Genomic DNA, 10,174 nt, shown 5'->3' on the forward strand with positions numbered 1-10,174 from the left:
CGGCCAACGACGCTCGTGGCCTACTAACGAATCGGCCGAACGCGTCGAAAGCGAGAGAGTAAACGAACGGCAGAGCCGTATTGCGGCTCGTACCAGGCGCATCGTGTAGGCGCAGTACGCCGAGTACGCGGCGTCGCGGCACGCTATAGGTGCGTTCGGAGAGGCGCTATTAGCGCTATGTCTCATTCTATCCTTGTTTTACGTCTAAACAACGAAGATTAACAGAGTAGCGCTAATAGCGTTTCCCCGAACGCACCAACTATGTCACGAGGTTCGCCCAGATTCGGCTGCAACTCCGTGCATTCTCTCCGTTCCACATTAGTCTGTACACATTGTTTGAAATCCCCAAAATTTTTGTACTTGAAATAATATATATTTATATATATAGAATAGATAATAAATATAGTTATAAATATATATATTTGGATATTGAAGAGAAAGAAAGTGAAGATGCTTAGTGCAAAAAGTGCAAGCAACGCGACAGGCTTACTATTCCTTCCGGAGCCCGATGTTTTTATTCGTTTCTCGACGCAAAAGCACTGCAAAGAATTTGCAAGCGACGATACGTACATCTTGGATTTTGCACGGATTTATTCACTTGATGACTCAGCCTTATTTATTATTTTTATTGACGCTTTCCTCCTTTTCTCGAAAGTTTAGATATGTGCATGCGTCTGATCCGAGGTGCAGAAAGTACAAGAGATGGAGATTTATTTATTCATAATTTGAAAAAAAGTGTTTCTTCACTGCGGAAAATTTTAATTTAATATTTCAGCTGATGTGTAGAGATTAGACGGTGTTTTTTTTTTATTTTAATCAATATTAAACATTTTCGAAGCGTTTATAAAAATTTATATTATATGATACGATCAATGATGTTCCTTTCCAAGCGTCGATAATTATAAGATAAAATGTATCTACACATTCTTGCGCTATTGCGATTATAATTTTTTATGCGAATGAACGCGTGAACACACTCGTGATGAAAAGAATTCTTATTTAGAATATTTTTAAATATTTTTATATTTTAAATTTTAGGAGGTCAAAAAAAATATCTTAAACGCTTCCCATACAGCACAGAATTTGCAGCAATATCGTCGCAATAACGCTGCAATATTGCTGCAACATGCAATATTACTGCAATGTTGCAGCATTGTTGCTGCAACTTTTGTGCTGTAGGGGTTTTTTTGAAATTTTATAATAAGTTCTCTTCGAAAATTATAGAACGAAGAATCTTAGAATATTTCAAAATTAATATATAGAGTAAAATCCCGTTTATTTTCTACAAGAGCGAACACATCGCCCTTGTAGAAAATACTACTACGCTACTAATAGTATTTTGAGATACGCAAAGACATAGAGAATGGACTCCGCGATCCGTATCTAACAATAAGAAATGTATCAAATGTGGTCGACAATAATGAGAGAGAGGGACTGTGGGAGACGTCCAATCTCCCTCTCATTCTCTCTCCCATTACACCATTGAATGGAAAGAGATAGAAATGGCCGTCTGCCACGGTCCCTCTCTCTCATCCCTGTCGATCATTTTGACACGGATCGCGCAAGTCCATTCTCTATGTCTTTGGTACTGCGTACTATTGCACTATTACATCAGCAGTAATATAGTGGTGCAGTAATGCAGTATAGTGCGCAATAGTGCAGTAGTGCAGTAGTATTTCTTTACGTGGGGAACAAAGATAGTTTCAAGAATAGTTCGAATAATAGAGATTCACTAACTCTCCCCTTTTTACTAGTATTTATTAGTTTCGATAATAGAAATTGACGTTCAAAAAACTAAATTTGAACTCTTATTATCCGAATTCTAGTGCAGTAATTCCAATAATTAATAAGAATTTCACTATAAATTCGAATATTTAGTATGCAATTGTTTGTATAATGGAGCAGCAGTAATCGATGTTCTACTGTATAAAAAATTTAAAAAAAAAATATTGACTTTCTTATAAATTTCTGTAAAATGTTCCAATTTATTTAATAAAAAAAATTTGACATATTTTCTAAAAAAAACGTGATGAAATTATACAAAAAATATGAAACATTCTAAAATTTATAGAAATTCTGAAAAACTATGTGAAGAGAATTTTTAAGAAAATAGATTTTCCCAATGTAAGGACTATTTAAGATTCCGAATAGTTTTTCGCATGTTTCATAGTATCTTTTAAGGCTGTAATGTCAATATACAGCAAATAGAAAATAAAAATCTTAAACAATTAAGATCTAAGATGCCTGTGAGCATTAATAATATTAAATTACTTGTCAATTTAATTTGTAACATTATTACTCTAATTCTGTTTTAGAATTGCATTTCAAGACTGAAAATTAAATTCGGAGCACAGTTTGCAGGATTGGATATCAGGATTAATAAAAATCTTATTTTAATCTGTTTGAAACATGCTTGATCGATGTTTTTAACATGTTTACACATGTTTTTTAATAATATTGTTTGAAGTATGTACGAAGCATTAAAATCATGTTAAAAACTTGTTCTTTTAGAAAAAAACATTATCTTTCACCAACTCTAGATATGCAGTATATAAATTTACATGAAATTATTTAAGCACTGAAGATCCAGCTTGACTGTTTAGGGTCTTTATTTCCTCTTTATTTCTATATCATATATGTATATATTATTCTTAGCAGCGAAATAAGTCAATCCCTTAGGCGTTTTCGCTATTACCGACGCGTATCGCAGTAGTACACTCGGCTGTCGTCGCGTGACGCCAGTAGCGCTGCCGCGGGGCTGTATTCACTATTCACCCGGTTCCCGGTTCACTTCACCCCGTCCATCCGCGTTTCGTGCCGCACTTCAGTCGGATGCTGACATTCGAGCGGCGCGTTCGTTATCGCGAGGAAGTTGCTCTCGCAGCGCGCGCGCGCGTAACCCTTTCCTCCCAACGCTCTGTCTCCCTCTCTCTTTTTCTGTCTCCCCGACGGACGTGACGTTGCGAATCGTAGCCACTTTCGTCTGACTGAAGGACGTTGAATTATCAGTATCAGTCTCTTCTCTCTCGTTCATCGCGCCGCGTTCTCGTTCGTCGCTGCTTTCTCGACGACAGACGCAATACACACACATAACGCATACGTACTCCCGCGTGCATCTCTCTTACTCTCTTTCTCTCCCTCCCTCCCTCACTCCTGTCTGTCCTTCATCCCTTTCCACTCAGCGGGGCGAGCCGAAAACTCGTTATGCTCCGAGTATCCCGTCTCGAACCGGTAACATCTCGCTATTAGCGAGAGGGGGAGAGAGAGTGTGCGATCTTCGTCGTCGTCTGCGAAGGCGAAAGATCCTTTGAGTTACGGGTTACGGGTGAAACAAAAACGCGTCCCGGCGAGATGCGTCGCGCCGCACCGCGCCGCTTTACTCCCCGCGCTGACTCCGCGTGACCAGCGTGAGTGGAGTCGGAGTTACGCGCGACGGGACCGCGGGAGAATTTCGGGAAGTGCGCCGCGATCCCCGGTGCAATCCGCCACGACCACCGCCGGCTGTTCGACGTCCCGACGAACGGGCGGCCCTGGAGGAGGACGTGGACGAGGAGGGAGGTGGAGGAGGAGGCGAGGAAGAAGAAGAAGAAGAAAAGGAGCATTTCGGCTGCTGGGAGGATGCGAGACTGAGCTGCCGCTGCTGCTGTTGCTGCTGGTGAGTACCTTCACGTCTCTCCGCCGTTACGATACGACCTGAGGGGGTAGAGACCTTGTAATAGAATCCGGTCACGAGATTATTCAGATGACAAATTTTTCATTTGTCTGTTATTTTTGACAACTTCAGCAAGTTAGAATGAGGTAGTTTACTCTCCAAACTCTTTGGAGTGGAATCTCATTTTAAAGAGTGAAAATTAAACTGGTCTTGAAAAAGGGTGGTTCAATTTTCAACCTTTAAGAGTGAGATTTTACTCTTCAGAGTGACAATCCACTCTACAAGTTTTAAAGTATATCAAAAGAGACAATATTGGGGTGCTTTTCAGTAAGAGATAATATGACAGTAATTATTTCATCTTTGTTTAATGTGGCAAACAATAAGGATGTAATGATTCGCTGTGTTACACTGTTATTTGTCTCTTGTTGAAAAAGCTAATACTATACATATAATATACATGTATATATAAATAAGGTAATTCCGGTATATACGCCACACCTAACAAAAACTAATTTATTAAACATTATTTACAACGAAAAAAAATTAGAAATCCGAAATACTTATTTTTCATATTAAAAAAAGAACTTTGAAACCCTTGCATTTTTACTGTATATCCCATAGGGTGGCTACTCATGGGAGGAGGAGGGGTGGGATGTACGGCATATGAAAAATTTACAATAATGCTTATAAATAAGTCGTAAAATGACACAATAACTTATAAAGTGTATTTTTAAAGTTTTATTAAGGAATAAAGAATAATATAAATATGTATATGAAGTAATAGATAATAATTATAATCTTTTACATATATTACAAATATTATGACATGAGGTACATATTTCAGATAATGCATTTATTGCATTTAGTGCGCTGAATCCAATCTGCGCACTTTGTATACTTTGAGCAATAAATGCCATCCGCTAAAAATGCCATATATCCCCTCTCCTCCCCTAAACAGGTGAAATATACAAGACATCAAGTTGAACAAAGAATATAAGAGCTATAAGCACTTGTATTTTACTATACTCTATTTTTTACTATCCCTTTACACTTATGTATCACCAAACAACCATTAAATCTTTTGCAATCTCTACAATAATCATTTTATGTGGATTATGATATATGATTGCGCTATTCACTACATTGACAAATCGATTCAACTGACAGTAATTTTATTAATATTATCAGTAGGAAACTGAAATCATAACACAATATTAATGTAACATAAAAGCATATAATAGAATTGTTGCGTGCACATTATCCCCACTCCTATTTTTTCTGACTTTTGCGGCGTAAATACCAGAATTACCCAATATTCAAAAGGGTATATAAAGTGAGAGAGTATTCACTTTTGCTTTGACAAAACTGTTCATAGGTGAAAACTCTATATCCGAGTTTGGCCACGAGCGGTTTTGTCAAAATCCTACGTGAGAGAAGGATATACCTATATAATTTCTCTCTATAGTATATTGTATATACCTATATATACTATAGAGAGAAATTACTATCTCGAGATAGTAATTAAAGTTATAGAGTGAAACAGTGTAAGTTAGAATGATCATTCTAACTTACACTGTTTCACTCTATAACTTTAATTAAGATTATAGAGTGAGACATAGTGTAAGTTAGAGTGAGGTAGTACATATCAGGAAAAAATTATATATACTTTTCTCTGTCGTAGGATTTTGACAAAATTATTTGTGGCCAGACTCTGATACAGGATCTCTATGGGGGGAGAGTCAACGAAATCGCGAAAGTGGTCCAAAGGTCGCTTGATTTCACCGATGCGCGACGTCGCTCGACGTTATGGAGTAGTATCTCAGTTTTTCTCTTTTTGCTCTTCAATTCCCTAATTAAATTTGGTCTGATTTGGTTAAAGAATATTTTAGTTGGTATTCTCGTTCGCTCGTCTTGCCCACGGTACTGGCAACATAACGGCGACCGACTTAAATACTTTCATGAAGAATCGCATACAATTTGTTCACAGACAATTTGTGCATTGTGACGTTTAACGAGATTTACGTTTATGTGCTCGTTTTGACGTTAATCTTTCCCGCGAGGCAACATTCTTCTAGCATCTCGTGTCATGCAAAAAACAACACGACATGTGTGTGATTATTTATGCCCATACTAATGTAGATTAACTTTAATCTCGGTCCAACTTACTCTCCATCTTTTTCCGATTCTTTGAATTAGAAAAAGATGAAGAGTTATTTGAATTGAGATTAAATTTAAACTACATTGGTAGAGAAATGGACAGAGACCTGATTCTATCAATGTAAGATAAACTTTAATCTCGATTCAATTTATTCTTTACCTATTCTAATTCTAAGAATTAGGTCCGATTCCATCATAAAAGATTAACTCTAATCTTGAACTCTGGATTCGAATCCTGGTTGAAATATTTTTTTGCGATTGAAAATATTTTTGTGATTAATAATGCGTGTAATTAATTTTTTTACCGCTTGATGGCCGAAATGGTTCGTTAATGTATATACAGTTCTATTCTTGAGGCTTTCACGGGTGTTTCCTATATGACAATCTTGTGTTTCGCGGGTTTTCTCCGTGTTCAAATCCATTCTTGGAATGCCAACGTTTCGTGAACCTTGCAGTCCACTTCATCAGGGCGAGGAGCAGCCTGATACTGATGATAAGATTGTCATATATACAGTTCTGTTTATAGTGATTTTTTACTGTAAACACAAAAGATTTTTACTGTAAACTGAGTATTTTCTAAATTTTCGCGATGAATCATTAATTATTCCATGAATCTTCTTGCGGGATAATTATTGTATAACTAAGGAGTATAAAGCAATTAGTAACAACTAAATTACAAGCTAATTGATCCATAATAAAAGGTAGGAACAATTTATGAGAACTATCTCACAAGAAACAAAACGAATTAATGCAGTCGTTTCTTTAAGATTAAAATATTCTGTTTTTCAATTGAATTTATTATTAAACATTTATAAAAATTAATACAATTGTAATTTCTAATGGCAATTTTTCCGTTATTATGATTTCGTTTTGTTTGAAATGTATATCGAGGATTTCCTCGGTGATTGAAAACATCGTACATATACATAGAATCCTCAATCATTGGATCGAGGATATCAATAATATCTAATAAATAATGTAAATATTATTGTTTACATTATTTATTAGATACAATTAATATCCTCATCTCTCTTGATACAATACATGAATCTTATCAGATCTAGCAACATTTCAGATGATACAATCGTATTTAGCTTTTAGACGAATGATGGACGACACGCCAGGCGGCTATCCGTGATAACGTTTATCCAATTTGCCGCGTCGATTAAGTAATAACCGAGTTAAATTAAATTAATGTTAATTATGTAACGTAAACTAAAGCGTGCTTGTGAAGCTTTCGCGGTTCGTTTGTTAACTCTTCAATTATACGGTATATTGAAAAGTAAAAAGCAGATTTATTTATTCCTCACGTTACGATACACGTTAGCAATATATGTACAACATTATTTCTAAATATAATCGTCTTACTTTGTACATTTTGTGTGAAGGTCCACAAGTCTTTTGATTCCATCTGTGAAGTTTTTGGCTGCCTTCGAAGCCACATATATGTACCGTTTTCTAAACTCTAAGATAATTAAAATTTGTCATTAGTCACACAGAGCTCTTTTTAATGGTCCGAACGCTCCAAACAAATGGAAATTGGAAGTAGATATGAGATTTGCAAAATATGAGGTTTGTTCGCGTTGCTTGAAATCTTCAAAAATTTCGGTATTTAAATCGAGATAAATAATACTCATATATCTATTCAAACGTTGAAAAGAGAAAAAGTGAAGAAGCTGAGTGCAAAAAATACAAGCAAAGGAAACAGACCTTACATAGCATTATACACCATTAAATTCATACTGTAAAGGTAAAATATACTCTATTATGCACCATTAAATTCATACTGTAAAAGTAAAATATACTCTACTTGAGTTATATTTAATCATTTTTATAAGTCGTCACTGCTCCCATTCAATATGTCGTTACTTTCGTTAGTGCAATTAAAACAATGGAGTTGAATAATTTAACTCAAGAATTCTATTAAATTTGAGTAAAATTTAATTGCTTTTCTGTTAAGCGCGTACATTAATATGGATGTTATTTATTTAGAAATTAAGCAATTCAACCGCAGAAATGGATTAATTTTCATTTTGACATATATATACATGGAAGGTAAAAATAACAAAATGTTATTTAACTTAATTAAGGGATGTGTTTGAATTTTTAGGCTCGTAGACAGAAATTAAAATTATCTTTAATAAAATTAGAATTTTTCTTTCTTTTTCCATTACTAGCATTATGATTTGTGCTAATATTTAAGTGATGAAATATTTGATTGAGTTTATTAAGGTTAATAAGTAAAAAATTTAACAGTATTCTGTTTTGAATCGGCCTTTGCGCGCTTGAGGGGATTCGTTTCCTTAGGCCATTTGTTAGATCCGGTTCTTTGCTGGACTTTCTGATTTTGGTTTATCGTGAAGCCGTGGTGGTAATCGTGGGACTTAAATTCTCTCTCTAAAAAGAACTAATGATGTAAGACGTTCTTTTCTCCGACAGTATAGGCTGGATATGGCAAAAGTTCTCAAATTTTTCAGTTGATTTAAAGTTTAGGGAGCAGTGCATATGTGGCAAGGGCAGCCAAGAAACTTTCGCAGACAAAATCAGAAAACTTGTGGACGGTACATAAAATGTGTTGCAAAGCCATTATATTAAATAATAATGTTGTATATATTTTGCTAACGTATATTGTACGTGAAGAATAAACAAATTTACTTTACTTTTTGATTTCCTTTCGTATTATCAACTTGCTTCGAATTTTGAAATCACATTTTTCACGCATGATAGTAAAGGTCCCTCGAATCTTTTTCAACGTGAAAATCGCCTTTTTTTTTCGAAGCAGCTCAATGTAACGCGCAAACAACAACGAATGGCGTTTGATTACAGCGTAAGCTCGTTACGACGAGCTTCACGTCGGATGCTCCAGCGTCGCTTTTGCTGTATCGAGACTTTGTTGTGTTGGGACGGTATATATATGTATAGCCGGGTATTTCAATGAAACTTCGTTACGACGCAACGCAAAATTTCAGTGCATAGCTCTGCGCTACAGCGGAATTTCGCCGTTTTCATCCGCTTCCGCCTTCCGCCTCCGTTTGTCGCGCAAACTTGGGCACGAGATATGCGATCGCACCATGGGTACAATTGCAATTTAGTGGCCGCATTTATTCATTGCAGGATGAAACGCAATACAGTTATTGAGTCTTTAAAGAGTGTCCCCGTTATAGAGATGTCTCTCGTTTAAATAAACATATGGTTTAATTGCGAAATAATTGAGGCCTGTATAAACATGACACAACACAATATCTATATTAATATTATTTATTACTGTATATGTGTATAAAATCTATTTTATCAAATATATCAAATTTATTAACGTTACATTACTTACATGAGGTGTTTCTGATATGTCAACATTATATCTCGACATCACATCAATTTTCATTGTTCTCTTGAATGATTTACAGTTAAATGAAGATTGATAGTATTTTATATATTTTTATACATCCTATTATTTTTTAGATAAAGATAGATGAAAGCTTTTTTTTAATTAACACAATTTGTGCGAAATATAATAATGTGTATCAATAACATTCACATATATAAATGTTTGGTTGAATTAATTGGAATTCTGAAAATGGAATCACAACTTTTTGGTTAAATCTACTAGAATCCTAATTGAGATAATCAAAAGTTTGATTGATATAATTAGAATTTTCTGATTCCATCCATTTTCAACCTGACATTTTTCTTGGTATATTTATTGAATTTATAAGGCTGGGATATTCTAGATATCCCACGCGAGTAATGAAGAGTCAACATATTATTCTAACGTTAATGAGAATCGATAATGAGAACAACTTTGAAAGAATTAATGGCTGTAAATTCGAAAGCTATACTCACGATATGCAGCGGGTTGCAATAAAAGGTGAAATGCGAGGCGGAAATAACCAGTCACTAATCGCGCGTGTGGGATCTCGTTAGAGTTGAAATATGGTTCGTTTTCTTATTATACCTGGTGTCATTGTTGATAAAAAACTCCATGTTTTTTAGATGAAGTTTATGTCAATGTTAAAATTGATAATCTCCGGAAAAACCGGCAAAAGATTGGACTTTTTTTATTAAAAACAACAAAAAAAATAGATAATTGTTATCTATATTGTAATTCAGTACTCTAGTATCACTATTATAATTTAACGCCAACTGAGAAAACCGTAATACATACATTAGGAATTGTAATAAATAAATTTGTATTTCATTACAAGACATTGGATGGTAAATCAGATGAGTATGTGAAGTTAGCACCCCAACTATAGTACTCAGGAGTTCTGATTAGAGTTCCCGTTTCTTTTTGACGAGACAAAGAGTTCTATATAATTTATAACAAGAGTTCCGCTTAATAAGTATTTTTAAACAATTTTTAAAAAA

At 35.0% G+C, this 10,174-nt stretch overlaps 1 protein-coding gene across 2 annotated transcripts in view; it reads left to right on the plus strand.

Annotated features, from left to right (window-relative positions):
* The first annotated feature begins 3,050 nt into the window (after nt 1-3,050).
* LOC108769189 (beta-1,4-glucuronyltransferase 1) overlaps nt 3,051-10,174 on the plus strand; it is a 68,867-nt gene continuing 61,743 nt past the window's right edge. For both annotated transcript variants that reach the window (XR_001940537.1, XM_018520033.1), the window contains exon 1: nt 3,051-3,655. The gene's annotated coding sequence lies outside the window, so the exon portion shown is untranslated. The remainder of the gene's footprint in view (nt 3,656-10,174) is intronic.

Source organism: Trachymyrmex cornetzi, unplaced genomic scaffold (genome assembly GCF_001594075.2).
Source record: "Trachymyrmex cornetzi isolate Tcor2-1 unplaced genomic scaffold, Tcor1.1 scaffold875, whole genome shotgun sequence".
Classification (NCBI taxonomy): domain Eukaryota; kingdom Metazoa; phylum Arthropoda; class Insecta; order Hymenoptera; family Formicidae; genus Trachymyrmex; species Trachymyrmex cornetzi.